The sequence below is a fragment of the Lissotriton helveticus genome, chromosome 8, assembly GCF_964261635.1.
Source record: "Lissotriton helveticus chromosome 8, aLisHel1.1, whole genome shotgun sequence".
Lineage (NCBI taxonomy): Eukaryota > Metazoa > Chordata > Amphibia > Caudata > Salamandridae > Lissotriton > Lissotriton helveticus.
This window is the reverse complement of record NC_136069.1, coordinates 35,363,220-35,385,036: the sequence shown is the minus strand read 5'-3', so window position 1 is coordinate 35,385,036 and position 21,817 is coordinate 35,363,220. Positions and strand designations below refer to the sequence as shown.

The 21,817-nt window shown below is 46.4% G+C and overlaps 1 protein-coding gene across 1 annotated transcript in view; it reads right to left on the bottom strand.

Annotated features, from left to right (window-relative positions):
• Positions 1–21,581, bottom strand: part of LOC144773688 (uncharacterized) — a 187,295-nt gene extending 165,714 nt beyond the window's left edge. Inside the window, exons 1-2 of the mRNA XM_078658838.1 lie at positions 21,420–21,581; positions 17,163–17,242 (exon numbers count right to left, since the gene is read on the bottom strand). The gene's annotated coding sequence lies outside the window, so the exon portion shown is untranslated. The remainder of the gene's footprint in view (positions 1–17,162; positions 17,243–21,419) is intronic.
• Positions 21,582–21,817: the final 236 nt, after the last annotated feature.

The following is a 21,817-nucleotide window of genomic DNA, read 5'->3' as shown; positions in this document are numbered from 1 at the left end:
TCTGGCATAGCATTCCTGTCCCTTTCCTGCTCTAGAACCAATTCCACTGCACCCTTGAATAGAAGGGAATTAAATACCTGTTGAAGTATTTGCAAGTGTTTGAGCCATAGAGTCTGTTCAGGGCGGTATGAGAGGGGGCTGTTGTTGGAAGTGGAGTATCCACCTTTCCACAATTTGTAGACCCAAAGTTCTTGCATGATGGACTTCCATTTTTGGAGAAAGTGGGGTACCCGTCCTCCAAGTGGTTGAAAATGATCTGGTACAAAAGAACTAGAGCTGCTCCCCTGCAGTACTTCCGGAGTGGAGGTAGAGAAGGGTGGGAGAGGAATAGCTCACTTTCATCCTCAACCATGGCCCCTTCAATGCATGTAAAGCAGATTGGACTGCTGCAGGCTACACTGATCTGAAAGGAGAATCACTGGCTAAAGCTTCTACATTGTAGCATCTTAATTGAGATTGAAAACCTAAAAATATAGCTGTTGCCTTCCTATCCTTAAATCATTCACAGCAGGGTCAGCCTTTGCTACAAAAAGTCAGGAGCTATCAAATGGTACGTCCAATAATGTTTGGACGTCCTGCAAAAAGCCGGAATTCCAGAACCATGTATGGCGATGAAGTGATATTGACGAACCCGTAACCCTGGCTACTGATCAGTCACATTCAGGTCTAACTGGATAATGTATTTGTCCATTTGCAACTAACTTTGCGAAGTAATACCTAAGATGATCTGGGAAATTGGGGTAACCGCTTGAGCAGTATCTACTGAAGAATGTACATATCTGCCTAGCAAGCACGTGGCATTGAGGGTTTTTAGTGGCATGCTAAAGACTGAGAAAACGTTCTTTGCAATATGCGCCATCTTTGTACATTCTGTGTCCGCTGGGGTTGAGGGAAATGATTCTGGGTTGTTTTGGATGAACGCCAGGCCCAAACCACTAATCTTTCATCTCAAGTCGACTGCTCCGCTTTTGTTTACATTTCCACCCATACACTTACTTCCTTGAGTGTTGAGGAAGATTCACGTAGACCCGGCCCAAGTAATTGCCCTGGACTGACAGAGAAGGATGTGGTATGCGACCATGTTTATCTCTCACTGTGCCCTCCGCTCTGTCTCGCTCACAGATTTGACCTCCTGTCACAGTCACAGGTGGGGGTTCTACCCCTCAGCCTCCACCTGCATGCCTGGAGATTTAGTGGGGAAACCTGAAATCGTTCTCTGTACCGCCTGAGGTGGTGGACATCATTCTCTCTTTCAGACATCTGTCCACCAGATCTGTGTACTCTGGTAGATGGTCTGGGTTTGTACAATGGTGTGCTGATGAATCCATCCATAGATCCCATTAAAGCCCATTCACCTGAACTTCCCTTGCTTGCCCTCCACTTCAGTTGGGACAGTTAAGGGTAAAGTGTCTGTCTTAGCGGCTTTCTTACACTTACCGGATCAACTATTATTGTTTAAAATCCCAATTGTTTAATGAGTTCTAAAGGGTCTTGCAAATTGATACGCTCCTTCTCCTTTTATTATGCCTCAATAGGACCTACATTTTGTTCTTGTTTTCGTTTTTTCGGGAGAAGGGTGAGCTGATAGAAATGTGGGATCTCCTGGTGCTGGGTTGTATCTTTTTGTGAATGATCAGGAGACAGCAGTAGAGGCAGCTGCTTTCCCTCACATTGGCAGAGTAGACTCAGCGATCACCTTACTGAATGGTACAAGAGGCTCAGGTGAATGTGTAGAGGAATGAAGGACTTCAGTTAAAATGTTAGAGCTTAGTTCTGCTGTAGGTAGATTTACGTCCAACATACCAGCAGCTTTCCTTAGGACAGAATGGTAAGAGGTGACCTCTGGATGAGGTATGCCTGACGGAGATATTAGCGCCCCCTCTGGAGATGTATCCAAGGCACTTGCCTTTTCAGACACTAGTAAGTGGGGTATAGGGATGGTTGGTCATATTGATATTTGTCCCAATCATCTGGGTCATCTTGTGGATCGAAGTCACCCATCGCAAATCTTTCTTCTTCTAGTTGTCTTGGTGCTTCTCTTGTTGAGCTATGAGGCCTCAGAGGCAGAGTATCTGAATGAGGGTTTGAGGTAGGCGAAAGAGAAAAGTTGAAGTGGAGGAGATATTGGAGTAGCTGATGGCATCAGAGACTCCGATGCCGGTGTAGTGTCCAGCGTGCAGATGGTGTCACGGCAGCGCTGATGAAACGTTCGAACCTCGGCTGATGGCAATGTATCGGGCGCCGAAAGAGGAGGGAGATGTTACTCTCAGCACCAATCTTTTAGATGCAGGAGCCGGAAGAGGATTTGCCCAAGATACATGTGGCAAATGGTAGAAAGGAGTGAACAGAGTTGACTGAAACATTGTCGGTATTACTCCTATTTTATAGAATAGAGGACCCGTGGCGCAAAGCGGCAGGCCTGAGGGAATCATGTCTCTATTAAATACAAAGAACATACATTCAAAAAGTTTGAAATGGCTGGGTCCAAACTCAGGTTGCATGGTGGGAAAAAAGCAATGGATTGGGATGTGGGTTGGGACACTGCCAATGCCTGAGATTAATTCAAGCATTCCATCCGACACCTTGCTTTTGTTGACATTTTATGCAATACAGAAATACAATAGCTTCTTCACCTAATTAATGACAGATAGAGGACATCAGCAGGCAGTCTTTGAAAGTTAGAAAAGAAAGTAACATCCTGAAAATAGCTTCCTCGAGAGGACACATATGACATTTTGTTTTGGGGAAGACACCACAGTTCAGGGGTCAATTTCAATGATTTTCTACAAATGGAAAACACACAAAGACACATGCACCTGGAAAGTCTCGCTCACATAAAATATACATACACATTTCCTCTGCAAATATGAATGGCTATCAATGCAAGTTGGCTGGGTCCGAAAAGCGAGATTCACTGGCATTCCCAAAGTTTATTTTCTTCTAGTATGTAGTCTGATGCAATACTCCCTTATAGCCTGCATGAACAGGTAAGTTCAGTAAAAGGCCCATTTAATGGGGTGCACATACTTTGGGCATTCAAGCTCTTCGCTGGATGTATTTGGGAAGATTTTGTGGGTTGGGGAGTGTATGAGATGCCTCTGAAAGCGGGTATTTCAAAGTAAGATTCTGAATTTGTTGGGAATCTAATGTGGTTTCCAGAACCAATCAGGCTGCTGAACATTCCAAGCATAGCATCCACATAGAGACAAATGACCCCCATCTGACAATCCACTGCCTACGTATCTACCTGATGAACAATCCGAGCACAGCATCCACATATAGACAAATAACCCCCATCTGACAATCCACTGCCTACGTATCTACCTGATGAACATTCCGAGCACAGCATCCACACAGAGACAAATGACCCCCAGCTGACAATCCACCGCCTAAGTATCTACCAGATGAACATTCCGAGCACAGCATCCACATAGAGACAAATTACCCCCATCTGACAATCCACTGCTTACGTATCTACCGGATGAACATTCCGAGCACAGCATCCACATAGAGACAAATGACCCCCAGTTGACAATCCACTGCCTACGTATCTACCGGATGAACATTCCGAGCATAGCATCCACATAGAGACAAATGACCCCCATCTGACAATCCACTGCCAACGTATCTACCCGATGAACATTCCGAGCACAGCATCCACATAGAGACAAATGACCCCCATCTGACAATCCACTGCCTACGTATCTACCTGATGAACATTCCGAGCACAGCATCCACATAGAGACAAATGACACCCAGTTGACAATCCACTACCCAAGTACCTGCCCGATGAACATTCCGAGCACAGCATCCACATAGATACAAATGACCCCATCTGACAATCCACTGCCTACGTATCTACCGGATGAACATTCCGAGCACAGCATCCACATAGAGACAAATTACCCCCATCTGACAATCCACTGCCTACGTATCTACCTGATGAACATTCCTAGCACAGCATCCACATAGAGACAAATGACACCCAGCTGACAATCCACTACCCAAGTATCTGCCCGATGAACATTCCGAGCACAGCATCCACATAGAGACAAATGACCCCCATCTGACAATCCACTGCCTAAGTATCTACCTGATGAACATTCCAAGCACAGCATCCACAGAGATAAATGACCCCCAGATGACAATCCACTGCCTAAATATCTTCCTGATGTGCATTCCGAGCACAGCATCCACATAGAGACAAATAACCCCCAGCTGACAATACACAGCCTACGTATCTGCCTGATGAACAATCCAAGCACAGCACCCACACAGAGACAAATGACCCCCAGCTGACAATCCATTGCCTAAGTATCTGCCTGATGAACATTCCGAACACAGCATCCACATAGAGACAAATGACCCCAGCTGATAATCCACTGCCTAAGTATCTGCCTGATTCCTTGCAGACTTGGCATTGCCAGAGTGAAAGCGTAGTCCAGCACCAAAAATAAAAGCTTTTTATATTACTGACAGACGGGAGGGTGGGGTACGAGGCAAGATGGGGGAGAGCATGTGTGGGTGCAACACAGACAATGAACGGTGTAAGGAAATAAACCACTGTCAGTGTCTTTGTTTTGTTACGGCGGGTGTAACGAAGGAAAGAGGGTGGACAGGTGAGTGGGGCAACACGGACTACAGATGGTGGGAGGCTATCATGGATAACAGAGAACTGGGGGTAGTAACAAGGAAGGACAACAGAAGGTGGGAGGGCAGGTGGGGCTGCAACACTGACACAGAAAGGAGGGAGGGTAGTTGGGGGCAATCAAAAACATTAAGTGGAATAACTGGCTACTCAGTGTTTCTGAGGTATAGGACAAACAGATATGGATCATCAAAGCGCCGGTAAAATGCCACAAAACACATAGTTGTGTGCCACACTTATGGGGCCCGATTCACAGAACTCACTTAAGACAAAATCCTAAACTTACTACCATTTTGGTATTCACAGAAGGCACTTACTTATTTTGGTATTCACAGAAGGCACTTACTCATTTCGGTATTCACAGAAGTTAGGAGTCCTAACTTTAGGACTCCTAAATGTCTTCTGTGAATACCGAAAGTCTTAAAGTTAGGATTTTTCTCATTTTAGTAGTAGTAAAGTTAGGACTTCTAACTTTAGGACTCCTAAATGCCTTCTGTAAATACCGAAAGTCTTAAAATTAGGATTTTTCTCAGTTTAGTAGTAGTAAAGTTAGGACTCCTAACTTTAGAACTGCTAAATGCCTTCTGTGAATACTGAAAGTCTTAAAATTAGGATTTTTCTCAATTTAGTAGTAGTAAAGTTAGGACTCCTAATTTTCGGACTCCTAAATGCCTTCTGTGAATAACGAAAGTCTTAAAATTAGGATTTTTCTCAACTTTACAACTATGAAACTGAGAAAAATCCTAATTTTAAGACTTTTGGTATTCACAGAAGGCATTTAGGAGTCCTAAAGTTAGAAGTCCTAACTTTACTACTACTAAATTTAGAAAAATCCTAATTTTAAGACTTTTGTTATTCACAGAAGGCATTTAGGAGTCCTAAAGTTAGGAGTCCTAACTTTACTACTACTAAATTTAGAAAAATCCTCATTTTAAGACTTTTGTTATTCACAGAAGGCATTTAGGAGTCCTAAAGTTAGAAGTCCTAACTTTACTACTACTAAACTGAGAAAAATCTTAATTTTAAGACTTTCGGTATTCACAGAAGACATTTAGGAGTCCTAAAGTTAGGAGTCCTAACTTCTGTGAATACCGAAATGAGTAAGTGTCTTCTGTGAATACCAAAATGAGTAAGTGCCTTCCGTGAATACCAAAATGGTATTGTCTTAAGTTAGTTCTGTGAATCGGGCCCATGGTGTTTTAAAATTTGCCACTCCATGCCGCAATATCAAGGGGAGAGAAGGAGGGAGGGTCTGCAAAAAGGACAATATGGTAATTTATAAAGGTAACTGCTTGGGAGTCCACCAGAGGGCTTCTTAGATGTGGGCAGTCATTTGTTATCAAACAACTCTTGGCATAGCCTTGCCGGAAACAAAGTACATGCATCCAGGCAATGTCTACCATTTGTAGTCTGCTCAGGGTCAGACATATGTTGTCACCAGTCTCAGTGTTAATGCAAATGCCTATATATTTGTTTCATATTATTTGTGTGTCAAGAGTAAAACAAATGCAAAACTAGCCTTCAGCTTGTGGGTTGAATAAGTGCTTGTTTTCAGCATGTGGTCTTAATTACGTCCAGCTAGTAGTGTGGCCGAGGATCTGCAAAGGAAAAACAGAGGATAACTTAGAAAAACTGACAAATGGAAACAAGGGAGAAAAAAGAATATTGAAATAGCAATAGAGAAGAAGGACTCGGAGAGAGAAAATTAGCAAAGGTCTATGAAAAGTTCTCTCATTCTGTCAATCTTTGACCCCAAGACCTGGAAGTGAAGTACCACCAACGAGGAGTCGACTCACGGAGTAGGATACCCTGCTGCACAGGGAACACGATGAAGAGCTCCAGCACATATGCCAACCAGGAGGAATCTAAACTGAGGAGCTCTGTTAGAGGGAGTGATGGAGCAAGGTGGAGAAACAACATTTTGTGTACCCCTTGTAAAGTCACTCTTCCATAATTATAACATGAACTAATGGAATGATGTGTGGAATTAATCAACCTAGAATAAATTTGCACCTACACAAGTACACGTGGGAATTAACTTTGCTTATGTTGCAATTATAATTAACTAATTATGTGATTCTGTGGTGTCCTAAACTAATAGGCAGCTTTTGAAATAATGGAATGCGGCATAAATGTGCTCTTGTTTACGTATTTGTGTCAGAAACCAAAGGATAAGTAAGTATATTACGCCTAAATGTTGCTTATCTGCTAGGTAACTACTAATAGGGAAAACCTTAGTAAGGGGGAGGTAAACATGTTATGTTATGTTATGTTATTTTAAATTATACAGCGCACAGCTACTCGGAAGTGTCCCGGCGCTTACAGCGAGAAGGCAGAAAATGCACATTTACCAATTAAAACAGTAAGGTTTTTAAGGCTTTCCTAAACAGAAGAGGATCCTGAGTGGCCCTCAAGGCCAAGGGCAGCGCATTCCAGGCTAGACAAGCTTTGCACACAAAAGAGTTCCCCCCAGTCGCTGACGCTTAAACTTCGGAGTCTGCATCAGCAGCTGCGAAGACGAATGCAGCTGTCTTCCTAGTGTGTAAAAAGCAAGTCTCTTCTGCAGATAGATGGGACCGAGACCGTAAAGAGCACGTCGCACAATTGAGAGCATTTTAAATTTCAGGCGTATTTCAACAGGAAGCCAGTGTAATGACCATAGAAGAGCCCGGGCACTGTGCCTGGATGACAGCCCCCCTAGGAGTCTGGCAGACGAGTTTTGTACCACTTGAAGTTTCTTCACAAGGAAACCTGGGCTGCCAACTAGGAGGGCGTTAGCGTAATCCAAGCGAGAAAGAATCAGTGCCCGAATGACCATCTCTCTGGCTGTGCTCGGCAAGAAGGGAAGAAACTTTCTCAAACTTTTCAACACACCAAAGCAGGAACCAGCCAAATGTTTTACATGCGTCACAAAATTCAGATTCTCATCGAACCAGACGCCTAGGTTTTTGGCGGCACCATTATTCTCGGACTGGCAAGGAAAACCAGGAGGCCAGAGTCTCTCTCTGAAATCCGGAGCAAAAGAACGGAATAGCAGTACTTCTGACTTTCCCTCATTACATTTAAGATGCGCGTTGGCCAGCCAATGAAAGACCGATGACAAGCACTGCTGGGGTCTCTTAACCGAGTCCTCCTCCTTGCTCCAGGTAAACATCAACTGGGTATCATCGGCGTAGGCCATCACCTTAGCCCCCAGTGACTCCGCCAAAAAGATCAGCGGAGTCACGTAGATGTTAAATAACAGTGGGCTAAGAGATGACCCCTGCGGAACCCCAGTGGAAACCCTCATGGGCACAGAGGCACACGGAGGGAGCCAAACCTGCTGCGACCTTCCTTCCAAAAAAGAATTGATCCATTGCAAAGCCGTCCCAGAAACATAAGGGCTAGATTTCTAAAATGAACGTTCGTTTGTGTTTGTTTCTATGATAGTTCCCATTCTGACCTGTGAGGCCTTGCAAAAGATGGCTGACTTGTTGAACTGAGAATAGAAAATGCACTGAGCATGCGCAAGTCCAAGTCCGAGTTCGAATGCGAGCTGCTTGTGCTTGGAGTGAATGCAGTTCAAGGACGACGTGGCCTGGAAATCTAGATGGCTGCCAAAAAGATGAGCACAATGGTTCTGAACGTGAGAAAGTTTGGTAAAGTTACCAACTGAGAACAGGACTAGGCCGGACGTGGCCCAAAAGAATGACCCATTTAAAATCTAGCTGACGGAAGCGGAATGAATATTATAATGAGGTGATGCTCATCCACCCCAAATTGTCCAATCAGAACTCGATTTTATGTTGAAAGTTACTCTTTTGGCTAGATAGAGCTAGTGAAAAAGGTATAAAAAGTGCTGATTTTAATGAGGAAAAAACTCCTTTTCGATTTCCTACCGAGATGCTGTCCGTATGCTGATTTTTCCTGAGATGTAAGACTTTGAATAATTTCCTTATTTCTTTAGAATGAGATCTGAACTTTAGGTGAGGTTATTAGTTATGGAAGTTAGGAGATAGGATGAAGTTTGGGAACTATCTGTCTTTTGCTAAAATCTAAATAAATGTCTATTTCTGAATTTTCTAAAATAAATTAAATTAATTGTTTTGAAATAAAATCCTTATTTTCCTTAAATGTCGTTTTTGAATAAAGGAATGAATTAAGTGAATAAACTTTAGACATGTTAAACTTTGCCCTTAATAAAAATTAGATAAATGGGGAATTAAGCTGGTCTTGAGTTTTCCTATGCCTAATTTTTACTAGCAGATCCGCGGACCACAGTGTCGGCGTATCTAAATAAATGTTTTGTTAATGAAAACCATGGTAAACTCATTTAAAACTGCAGGTGTAAATAGTATAAATATTCAGTTATAGTTTAGACACTCCGCTATGATACAGCAGCTCTCCTTTGAATTTTACTGATGCTTGAAGTAGGGTGTAAGTATTATGTGAGTAACTCGAGGTGTCATGGGCCCCACTGTCGAGTATATGTCTGAATTTGTACTTCAGGGAAAGGTGTCATGGTTTTAGAAATTATTTCCGGTGAACCGCTGCATCAGGAGGACCACCAACGAGGAGTCGACTCACGGAGGACACCCTGCTGCATGAAAGCCAAGGAGCTCTGTCAGAGCCAAGAGAAACACCTCAAAATACAGACTGGAGCCGGCACTCACCTGGAAATGCTGTGGTCCCACCTTGGTTCTTGGGAGGACCTTGACTGACCAGGTGCGGGGCAGCGGTAGTACAGGTAAGGTACAGGTCATGGAGTGTACGGGCATAGAGGCTGACGCAGAGCCCATGAGTGACACCTGGGGGAGGGGGCAAAGCCAATCATGCATAGAATCCTGCTGGGGGCGTGGCTAAGCACGCAATGGCGGAGGACGCACTGAGGTAGAGCGCCGATCTGAGCTCCCCTCCCTCAGGCCATAACTCCGTTATACTTCTCCGAACCCAGCCTAAACTTACAGCGGAGCCGCGGAGAGCAGTTGACCACCGCTCCGCCGAGTTTGGGACCAGTGAGGCATTGTTGGCCGTGCCAGGGGCTCCACGCGGAGTGCTGCTGCCTGCATTGCTTCTTGCCCTGAGGGCCCATCTACGCGAGGCCGTGGAGAGGCACTGGAGACGTTGTGCCCGGCGGGGGTGCCTGACGCAGGGACGAGGGGGTGTACTAGCTGGGGCGCCCCCCCCCTTTTGCAGTTGCCTGTTGTGAGTGACCCCCCTGGCCTGCGGAGCTGTGTTACCGGTGGTGGCGCCTAGACGACATTGTGAGCTGCCATGGCTGCGGCGCCCCACACAGGGCTGGTGCTACCTGGAGCTGTGCAAGGTTGTGTTACCGCCTTTGCAAAAGGAACAATACCTACAATTTACTGCCTGAGCCACCATACCTAACAATTGTCTCACGACGCTTGCCTCTGCCTGCTGAGGACACCTGCGGTGAAGCAGTCGGGAACTCATGTTCAGCACTGTGCGGTGCACTGGTTGACTCGAAGATGGGCGCTGGCTGCCCCCCCCCCCCTCCCGCTGCACCACTTTCTCGATGTAGATCACTGAGACACGGCCCACCTGTCCCATCCGGCAACAGCGCATCTTTGCGGGTGCTCACCTCCTGACGCCCACCCTCTCTCACTGATCCTGGGGTTGACTAGCACCTCGCAGACCATTGGACACTAGTGTGTGAGGCAACAACTCGCTACCTACTGCGCCGCTCATGTCTGGGGGGTACCAGGGCGAGGATTGGCGCAGGTGGCACACAGACGAAGGGGAGAATAGGCAAACAAACACAGTCAGCTGATGTGGACCAGACAGCTTCCAGGCTTGACTCGATGCTGGCTGCCATGGAACGTCTGGAAGAATCAATCCAGCTAACCCGCACCTCCCTGGAGACCAAGATAGACGGTGTTGTGATCGATCTCATGCACCAGCGAGCCGATCACAAGAAACTGGCGGAACGCACCACCACCTTGGTGGGTGCAGTCGCTGACCTCACGCCCAGCGTCGTTCAGACTGACAAGCAAGTGCAGGACCTCCTAAACAGAGTGGAATTCTTGGAAGATCGTGCTGAGGATGCGGAGGGAAGGGCACAGAGAAATAACGTGCGCCTTGTAGGTGTGCCGGAGCGATGGGAGGGGAGAGAACCTGCAACGCATATGGAGGACAGGCTGAGAAACCTGCTGCCGGCCACACTTTGTCGTAGAGCGAGCACACCGGGTACCGACCCGACCGCTCACGACGGGGTCCAACCCCCGGCCTATGCTCTTCAGGATTCTAAATTATCGAGATCGTGACTCCATCCTACGGGAAACTAGGAAATTACAGGAGGTCCGCATCGATAATGCTCGAATAATGTTCTTCCCAGACTACACCATACATGTTCAGTGCCAGAGACACTCCTTTCTGGCAGTCAAGCAAAGGCTCCGTCAACTAAATTTGAAGTACTCCCTTCTCTTCCCGGCGCGCTTGCAGGTGGTGGCACAGGATAAAACCCATCCATTTCTTTGCCACTCCAGAGGAAGTGGAGACCTGGTTGGATGCTGGCATGGCCGCAGAAACCCGGACGACATCGGAGTCATCACCCATGCCCCGCTTCAGAGGACCCCGACGTCGGCGTAGAAACAGATCAACTTCAGTGCATAGAACACGCGAGATGACGGAGAGGAGTCCGCCAGCGGAGCTTATCCACAGTGAGCAACAGGACGCCCTCAGGATGGTGGCGGAACTTAGTGCCTCCCCAAGTACAGATGCAGCTCCAGATGCTAGTCCACGCGAACTACCTAGTGATGACGAACACATTTATGGACTGCCAGACTCTCAGATGTCCATAGAACAACCGGATGTTACTCCGCAAACAGCTGATCTGATCCACTGACTGTACAATTATACTGTCTGGAACTGTTTGTTTACTACTGGGCGTTCCTGCTGTACTACCAAGTCTGGTATCGACTAGGCCTTCGTGCAATGTGGCGACCGGAGCCTGGAGATGCACTGAACTCTCTATCTACAGTGCACTGCGCAGTGAGTACTAATGTTGAGGTGGATGGATTATGGAGAGGTGAGGGCTTTGCGGAACTGTCCGGTTAATGGCCGAGCCTGATAGTGATGGATCCTCACTTAGTGGGCGGGGGAATGTGGGGGAAGCTCCGCCTTCCAGTGGTGCCCTAACGCTGAACTATGTGACTTGCTGACCGTGGGCTTTCTGACCGAACGATTTGCATTTACCTTGGCTGACACAAGCTGCCTGAGAGGAGGGGCGCTCCCTCTGCTTGAGTTGCAGACGTAACGGAACAGTCGTGCCAGGTGCATAGCAACCCCCCTGTACTTGGAGGTTTGTTGCCTCATTGAAGAGTTTGGACGACGGCATGTTCCGCTGTCGACCTTTTGGCATTGTTTACTGGTTTCTTTTCTTCCATGTCATGATTGAATTGTATTCTTTTTTTGTGCATAGACTGCAACTGACCGCTAATCTATCCTCTGTAGCTCGGAATGGGTGGACTGTGATGGCACTGGGCAAACTATCTGCTGTAAACCTGTGGTGGGGAGGGAGTGGGGAGGTTACCTGGGATCGCCATGTCGGTGATTAAGATAGGCACGTGGAATGTGCGTGGTATGCATACACCATCACGTAGGTACCAAATTTACTCTTACCTTAAATGGCACCACATCCACATAGCTCTACTACAAGAGACACATTTAGCTGGTGCGAAAGTACAGAAACTACATCGCAGGTGGCGAGGGCAACTATATGCAACCGGATACTTGGCTTATGCCCGTGGGACGCTACTTTGGGTGAGGCCTGGGACCCCATTTGCAGTCTTGCAATCCCAGGTGGACCCTGAGGGCAGGTATGTAGTTGTACAGGGTAGGTTAGATGGCCAACCGATTGTCCTAGCCTCATTATATGCTCCTAACACGGACCAGGGGGTTTCTTTGCAAGGCTGTCTACGGTCCTGGCGCCTTGGCACGGAGTACCGTTGGTGCTGGGGGGCGACTATAATTGCATATTAGACGTTGCCTTGGACCGTTCCTTTCCACCCCTTTCTGGCGCGCCCATACACAGTGCCATGAAAGCAGTAGCGGCCTGGGCTTCACAGTGGGACTTACACGATGCTTGGCGGAGTCGTAACCCACAAACCAAGGTATACTCCTATTATTCTGGTGCGCACACGTTACATGTCAGGCTAGATAGGTACATGTTATCGAGTGAATTGCTCCCCCATGTCACTGACACTTACTATATGGGTCGCACCCCCTCTGATCACAATCCTCATGTCTTAGACCTAGCGTGGGAACGCCCGCATCCACCAATACCCACCAGGAGGCTTCAGCCCGACTTACTACTTGATGCACCCTTTCGCAATTCCATGTCTGCACATGTTGTACAATATTTTGAGGAAAACAATCACACTGCATCCTCCCCCCAAATTGAGTGGGACGCGTTTAAGGTCGAAACTAAAGGTCACTGTCTAGGCACACAGGCAGGTAGGCAGAAACACTTAGACAGGGAGCTGACGCGCATCGAAACCGATTTACTTAGGAGGGAGCAGGAAGCGGCGGAGGGAAATGAAGGGTCGCTGTCAGAGGCTCATGAGGAACATACGCGTCTACTTGACAGGTTGCGACACTTAAATTATAAAGCCCATTCAGCGCGTACCCACCATCTTGGTGACAAGCCAGGCAAGTTATTGGCCTGGCTGATCAAACAGGATGCAATGGCGACGCCAGTGACAGCAGTGCGCGTCAGTCAGGATACTGTAGCATACACACAGAGTGCCATTCATGCAGCTTTTGTAGACCATTATGTGGAATTGTACTGCTCTAGATTACAGGTTTCTGCTGCTGATATAGCTGACTACCTTTCCTACATAACACTGCCCAGATTGGACAATGTGCAACGTGATGAACTGGAGGCCCCACTCACACCTGACAAATTGCGTACTGTAATTTTTTTCCCTTTCCAATGGCAAATCCCCGGGTCCAGAGGGGCTCCCAGCCGAATTCTATAAAGCGTACTCTGATATTCTAATCCCAGAACTTCTAAGAGTATATGCGGCGGCCATTTCTGACTCTTTCCTCCCACCCACGTTAAATGAAGCTAATCTAATTTCCCTCCCGAAACCTGGCAGAGACTGTGCGCTATTAGGCTCTTATCGCCCACTAGCCCTCCTGAATACCGACTACAAAATCCTTGCTTCTGCGCTGGCCCCACTGGTACCTACCCTCGTGCACAGCAACCAAAACGGCTTTGTGCCCACTCGTAGCACTTCACTTAACATCCGACGCTTGTTTAGAGTGCAAAGCTTTGCCACGAAAGAGTGGCCCCGATCGGGGTGTTTGGTGCTAGATCTCGAGAAAGCATTCGACTCCGTGGAGTGGCCTTACCTTGTAGCGGTGTTAAGGAAATAGGAACTCGGGGATGATTATATTCAAATGGTGGGCCTATTGTATCAGAAACCCGCGGTGCGGGTTCGCATCCGTAAGTTGTTGTCTGATGCCATTCGTGTCAGGAGGGGCAAAAGGCAGGGATGTCCCCTATCCCCACTGCTCTTTTCACTGGTGATGGAGCCCCTGGCAGAGCAGCTGAGAGCACATGGTGGGGATTGGGGTATCCCCCTGGCAGACGGACTCCATACAGCCGATGACCTACTCTTATATGTCAGAGACCTGACCTGTTTGCCATCGACCCTATCTGATGTATTTCGCACCTTTGAGGCACTGTCGGGACTTAAAGTCAATTGGACCAAATCTGGGGTGGATTCCTTCAGTGCTGACACGCAGGAGTGTGAAGTCACTATCAATGGTGGGCGACTCACCTGGTACCCTACTACGTTCCGCAATCTCGGAATATATATTTACAGAACCCCGATAGATGTGTTGGAGGGTTATTTGGTGCGAGCTATCTCCTCTCTGCAAGCGCAAATGAACTTTTGGAAGACCCTCCCCCTAAATGTACCCAGCCGTGTCACACTGACGAAGATGATAGTCTTACCCAGACTATTGTACTACTACGCCAACCTCCCGGTATACGTCCCAACACGCATATTCCATGAATTGGAAGCCTCAGTTAGAAATCTCATATGGAATACAGGACGACCCCGCGTAGCGTTGATGAATCTCTATGCGTCTACAGATACAGGAGGCCTGGCGGTTCCTAACCAGGAACTCTACTATCTGGCGGCACAGCTGCAGTGGGTGGCCGGCTGGCTGAGTGGGAAGAATTTGGGGGATACTGCGACAGAATCCATGGTCTTGACACAAACGCAAGTCCGAACACTGTTTCATCCACCGACCAGGACTTCCTATCCATCGCAGTTACATTTAGCAGTTGCACGCAAATGCTATATGAGAAGCTTGAAGCTCACTAGTGCCGGGATACCGTATGCCCCAATACTTCCATTGCTGGGAATGCCCAAGGATAGAGATGCTATCATGGATGCGGAGCTGGAGCACTGGGTACAGGCCGAGGTGGACACGGTGGGAGACCTATATTCAGAGGTGCTATTGGTTCCTTTTGAAACTTTGGTTCCATACACGGGAATTCCGGTAGGGCAGTTCCTCCTGCATGCAACAATTGTGCACACGTTAACGTGCGCCTGGGGTGACCTCTCCGGAGAGTTGCCGACACATCTGCTGGGGCAATACTTGCATATAATGGGAAATGGCTCCCATGTGATCCATTGGCTAGCGCAGGCACTGCTTGCCCATACGCAATGCTCGTCTCAGAGCCTTCGAGACAAGTGGGCGGTGAACAGGGGACGAGCATGGACAGATAAGGAATGGGCCGTAGTGCTGGCTGGCGCCACGAACATCCCGCGCAACTCCCGCTTGAAGCTTATACAGCTTTATATTATACACCGTGCATATCTGTCGCCTGATAAACTCAATCAATACTTCCAAATCGCGACATCCGCATGCCCGAGATGCGCACTTGTAGATGCAGACCTCTTACACATGCTATGGTCATGCCCCGCATTACAGACATATTGGCACTTTGTGACAACTTCCCTTGCGGAAGGTGTTGGCAGGGAAATGCAGCATACATGGGAGACGTGCATATTGGGTCTACATAAAAGGACGAAACAAACTAAAGTCCCCTCTAGATTCTGGGACCTTGGGCTTATCACAGCGAAGAGATTAATCACTAAGTGGTGGAAATGCAGCGAACCCCCGCAAGTGACGCACTGGTGCAACTTTTTTGATAATCGGGCGAAAGCGGAAAGTGCAACCCTTCATAGGGAGGAGACGGCGGGACTACGAAAATATCCCATAGCACAGTCCTGGGATGACATCCTGAACGCTTTTCACCAAGCATGCCTTCGAAGAGGGGCTCATTAGATATGCCCTTGTTAGCCCTGACTGTGGGCCCGTGCGATCTCTTTATGTCTTATGCCTCTCTGCGGAACACTTTTGTCACACTAGATTGCCGTGTAGCTGACCTGGATACCAGCAGCTTTACTCCCACTGCGCCGTGAGCCTGATGCTGGTGTTGCACAAGATAATAGCCCTTCCCTCCTCGACAGATCCTGAACACAGTAGCAGCATGTTTCCTGACCCCCGCACAACCTATACCCCATGATTAATGTCACGCACTTGCAGTAACACACCTATGATTTCATTATTAGCTTATTATTCTCCCCCCCCCTTTTTTTCCCTTGCTTTAATTATCTTGTGTCTCATTATGGTTTTAGTTCTAACGGTTGTTATAATGTTATGAATATCGGACAATGTACACGCTGCCTCATACCTACTTGCATATGTTAATAATGATGTTTCGGACGATCCGTCCTATGACTGTTTAAAGTTGCAGGCCAATAGAGGCGCATAGATAAGATCAAATCCTTTGTATTGCATTACTAGGAACCATGGTGAATGGTTAATAAGGCCATGATGCTATATACTCTCTGAAGTTCATCTTGGTTTACGAACTCCTTTGGTCTTCCTGCGCCTTGGGCTTTGTGGTGGTTTACTGTTTCCCGCTAAATCCTCCTTTCCTAAATGGACCTACCACTAACCAGATACAGGATTCCTCAAACGACACGCCCTCGTGTGCATCTTTGGTTTGTATAGTATGAAACGTGTAACACTGTGGCAAACTATAGTTTGTGCTGAATATTACTGTTTGGCTGCCAGATGTAATGTTACATTTCTACGGTTACTTCTATGGTACGCACTGTGAATACAAAAAAAAAAAAAAAACAATAAAAGATATTCAAACAAAAAAAATGCATAAAATCCTGTTTACAGGGCGAGCCCTAAAATCTTCTGGGTTTATTTTCTTTTAGAAGCAAGACTTGATGGCCTAGCTAAGGGCCTTATAATTGTGATGGGGGTTCAGGCAAAGAGAGTTTTAGGAATGAGAGCACAGCAGAAGAAAGAATAAAACAGACACGGGAAATAAAGAAAAAGAAATACAACTGTGCATAGAAAGTAGAACATAGCTGGATACGATAGAGCTGGGAAGAACAGCCATAGGTGAGAATTTGAGAGGATGTGGCTAGCCAATCACTTTGAGATGTTTTTATCTACTTAAAAAGACACTCACCTTTTCCTTTAATCTGAGGACACTGGAGGTCGAGCCCCATTCAGCCTCTGGAGCTAGGAAGGAGCCTGCAGGGCCAAAGCCTAAGGAAAATAAAAGAAATGATTCTGTGAGATCTGGATAGTCTTTTTGAAGAATTTGAGCCTATATGATAAAGGGAGAACAATAAAACGTTTAATTACTCAGGTAGGCTTGTAGTTGGCCTGTGTTACAGTACAGAAATAAACCCACATAACACAGCTTCTTTTTGCCCAAGAGCCTCTGTTCCATGTACAGTATATGTTTCAAGTTTCAAGTTTATTTGCATAGTTTGTTAAAACCATTGCACACAGAAATAATTCATTACAGTCCATTTTATGTACAGTCTGTGTGTTTTTAAAGTGTGTTTGTGTAAGTGTTTGCGTGAGTGTGTGTGTACATCCGTCTGTCTTTGCAGTTGGCAGGGTATGTCCAGACGTGGGTCCCTTGCTCACTTTGCCACTGGATTTAAGCTATCCTGGCTGATGAGGGGTGTTACCCCGAAACCGGTCCCAGGAAGCTTGTTTATGGCCCAGGGAAGGCCTGGCTTGGCAGTTTGGGCTGGACTGTTCCCATGAGTCACAGGGTCAAGACTGATTTGAATATGGCTGGGTTTGAAGTGGGGTGGCGGAGTGAGCTAAAGGACGATGATGGATTCAACCCTGATCTAATAGTACCTGTGGGTGAGTGTCTGAAAAGTTTCAGCGCTCAGTCCATCATCTCCTTGTGTTTGGTTTGTCTTTGCACCTGGCCTAGTCTCTCTGTCTCTGTATTTATCTCAGACCCCTGGGGATGCTAAGATAAGAGCACTCTAGGCTTTGGTCTGGAGGCAAGTATTGGTGTTTGATATTTTTGATGAAGGGGCGTTTGTGGCCTACATCTATCCATGTGCCTGTCCATCATGTCTTACGCTGCTTCTCTGTCATTTTTTGGTTTCTCCTGTGATTCGCTTGCTGGATATTTCGTTTATTCATTTCCTTGCTTCTCATTAGCCAGCACCTGTTGGTTTCACTTTCTTCGTTGTATGTTTGTCCTTTTCATGGAGCATGGACAAAGTACTGATTAATTGCTTTATTGGTGTCTGCCATGGCTGAAGCTCAGATTCAGGTACTTTTTTAAATCCTTGCTCCATCCTGTTTTTATTGCTTCCTTGTTGTCGTTGCTTGCCTGTTGTTGCTTGCACAGCACGCTTCCTGCAGTTCGTTTGCCTCCGCCGTCTTCACTCACCGATGCTTGTTACATTTTAGTTGCACCTAGCACAATATTTGATCTATGGAGTCTGAGCGAACTATGCAAACCTAACATCTTGGTTGGAGTGAAACGCGAAACGGTCGCTATAAGTGTCTTGCGTATTATTTTCTCTCTATCAGCAGTTAGAAAAGCACGCGGCCTCATACACAGACAGGCGATAGACCCCAGACAAGGCAGAAGAGAAAAAGCAGATTTACTCCTACATGTCACTGTAGCAGAGTCATTTCGCAGACCAGTGGTAGCTGGTGAAATTTGAAAATAAGGGACAGAAAAAAACAAATGGAAATGCCGTGAGTAAGGAAACAAAACATACAACCCCAAAAAGAAAATTTGGCTCGGGTGGAGAGATTTCTGCCACAAAAAGTACTTTTGTGAGACCATGTATCTACACCCTGCCAGCACAGGAAATAAGCAAGCACTACACACACTGCGCTGCACAATTTAGCTCATCCATAACAACAGTTTCACAAAGGGCTGCACTAATTTCATTAGAACATTAAACTAGTTGCACCTTCAATGTGGGTGGGGCTGTTAAATTACACTACTTTTGAACAACTGCCTTATATCAATATAGTATTATTGAAAAGAACAAGGGAACCCACTCGGTAAGCAAGGACCAAGGGTATTAGTATAAAAATTAGTATTAAATAATTATAGGCCACAATCTGCGCTATATTTTTCATTATAGCGCAGATTGTGGGCTATAATTATTTAAATGTGCACCTCCCTTTTGTCAAGGACCGTTGTTGCTCATTTATTATATCAATCTAGTCACTGCAAGTGTGACTGGCATCATTCAGTGTCAAAAATGCTAACTAGTGTGTTACCTAAGATACCTGAAGCATTTACTGGAAGTTTCTGATGGCCATGAAGGCTGCATCACGACAAAGAGGGCAGTCTGCCATCTGTTAAACATTGAAGAGGGACTGCTGCAAGACAAATGTTTCTCACCGCCCGCGTGGCATAGGGTCTGACTGCCTCGTGCCAAAGCCCCTAGAGACTGAATTTCATCAGCCTTAGTGGGGTCACTGCTGCAGCACCTCTCTCTTGACAATCAAGTTTCAAGTTTAGTTTCAAGTTTATTTTATTTGATTTGATTTGGTACTCCACTGAGGACCACAAATAATGAATACCATATAATCAATTTTGTACCATTTTGTTAAAAAGCTTTCATTCTAATACAAAGATAAAAGTGGTTTTAAAAATTTTAAAAGATGATAACATACAAATTCCTTTGGCGGAGCATTGCATAGATTAATCATTTCATGTACAGAGTTGATTTTACATTTAACATAAACTGGGTCCAGAAACCTTTTCCGCGCTTTAACAACTATTACGTTTGGGCAGGTAAACAAGAGATGCTCTAAGTCCTGCTCTCTACCGTTACACAGATTACAATCAAGAAAGTAAAAAAATCAGAGATGGACAGTGGAAAAGATAGCCGCATCAGCGACAATGACTAAAAGATCGAGACCCGCCAACCCAACGCGACCTGGGATCCGGGCCGGGCCGCGGAGCATCTATTCGACATTCATAGGGACGTAACTACCGACCTCTCTCTCTCTGCCTTCTATGGTGCCCAGGATTTGGTCCTAAACCTGTGTTATAAAACATACAGATAAATATCCGTATCATCACTACTAAATATATACTACTGTCTTAATAGATTACATAGAGCATTTTATGATCTTTCCTAAATGCAAACACACCAAGTTATATATATCAGACTGTATATGTTTCTTGAACTTAGGGCCTAAACAAAAACAAACAACCTAAGACTCCTTACCATCAACATGCCTGCATCCATCGCCCCCGTTCTCATCCCCCAGTTCTCATCATCCCATTGTTATTCCCAATGGACTCGAGTATCCTATTCTCTGATGCTTTTCGGATGGACTGGGGACCACAGACACCTCATCCTTATAATTAAATGGGTGGAAACCTCCTTTTGTTTGGTGGTCGATTTAATAAAACTAGGAGCCCCCGGCATATGCCCCGTGGTGGCCACACAAACTGAAAGAGAGGGATTTATCCTTTAACATCCTCCAGATATGTAAGTTGAACAGAATTTAACTGAACCATATTCCAGGTCAGGCTGTCCTTGTACCCCTGGGTGGGTACAGAGCAGACCCCCCCCCCTTCTCCCCATCGGTATCTACATGGGGGGGGGGACAAGCCTCCTAGTCTCTTTGCTTCCTGTATTTCATCCTCACCTTGGGTAATCTTTATCCTCCAAACCCTGGTGGTGTTTCTCAACTCTACTCTGTCCAGGGCCCTAAAGGCGGCGTCCGCCCCTCTATTCCGTTTAACCCTGTCCAGCCCGGAATCCACAGGGCGGAACCACATTTAAAGAGACTGAACTGATGAGTTAATTCCTCATCTCAGTCCCTCCACTGAGGTCAATTGAGGAATAACACCGACCCTCAGACTAAAGAAGTCTGGCCTCAAAGAGAACAAACTTCTGTCCATAAAGTCGATCGTCCTTGGCTTCAATATTAAAATATGTGAGGTTCGATTATTGGAGATAACACCTTTAATCAATGAGGCATGTGAGAAATGTGGGGATATAAGGGAGAGAAAACAAAAAACCGATTATAATAAATATATAATATATTAATAATATATATATTATTATAATAAGGCGGCCGTCTCCCAGGTGAACAGAGCCTCTAGTTTGTAAGAAGCCCTGGCCGTAGTTTTATATTTGAAGTGTATTCGATCTGAATGTCTGTTTCCACTCGAGTATGTATAGCGGAAGCATCCTGTGTCATGACTCAGCCCCCGGGGCCGCCCCCGCTCGCTCTTTATATATAAATAAAGAAGCCCGTTCTCCCGAGTGAGAGCAGATGCGCGGTTAAAGTAGTTTTAAAAGTACAGGGAGCGGAAATCCCGGCTCCGGAGGCAGCGCACCCCGTGATCCTCGTTCAAAACTAACATGTTTCATTGTAGCGCCTCGAGGCGATGGAGTCTGCCCCTGGCCTCTCAACATACCTGCACTTCTTCCACCCGCCGTGCTCTCGCTCTGAGGCCTGATGGACGCGGGTTCCTCCCACGGGAGTTTCTTTCTAGCGCCTCAAAACGAATGAGCGGCCTCAGTGAGCCCAGGCAGGCCACGGTCCTCGCGCCTCGCGTGTTAATGCAGCTTCCTCTTCCTGATATACACATTCGGACTACAATATCCATCCGCCCCTGCGTCGAGGTCTGAACGTGTGGAATCAATGAGCCTAGTGAACACAGCGCTACATGTACGTGTGGAATCAATGCGCCTAGTGAACACAGCGCTACACGTACGTGTGGAATCAATGCGCCTAGTGCACACAGCGCTACATGTACGTGTGGAATCAATGCGCCTATTGCACACAGCGCTACATGAGCGTGTGGAATCAATG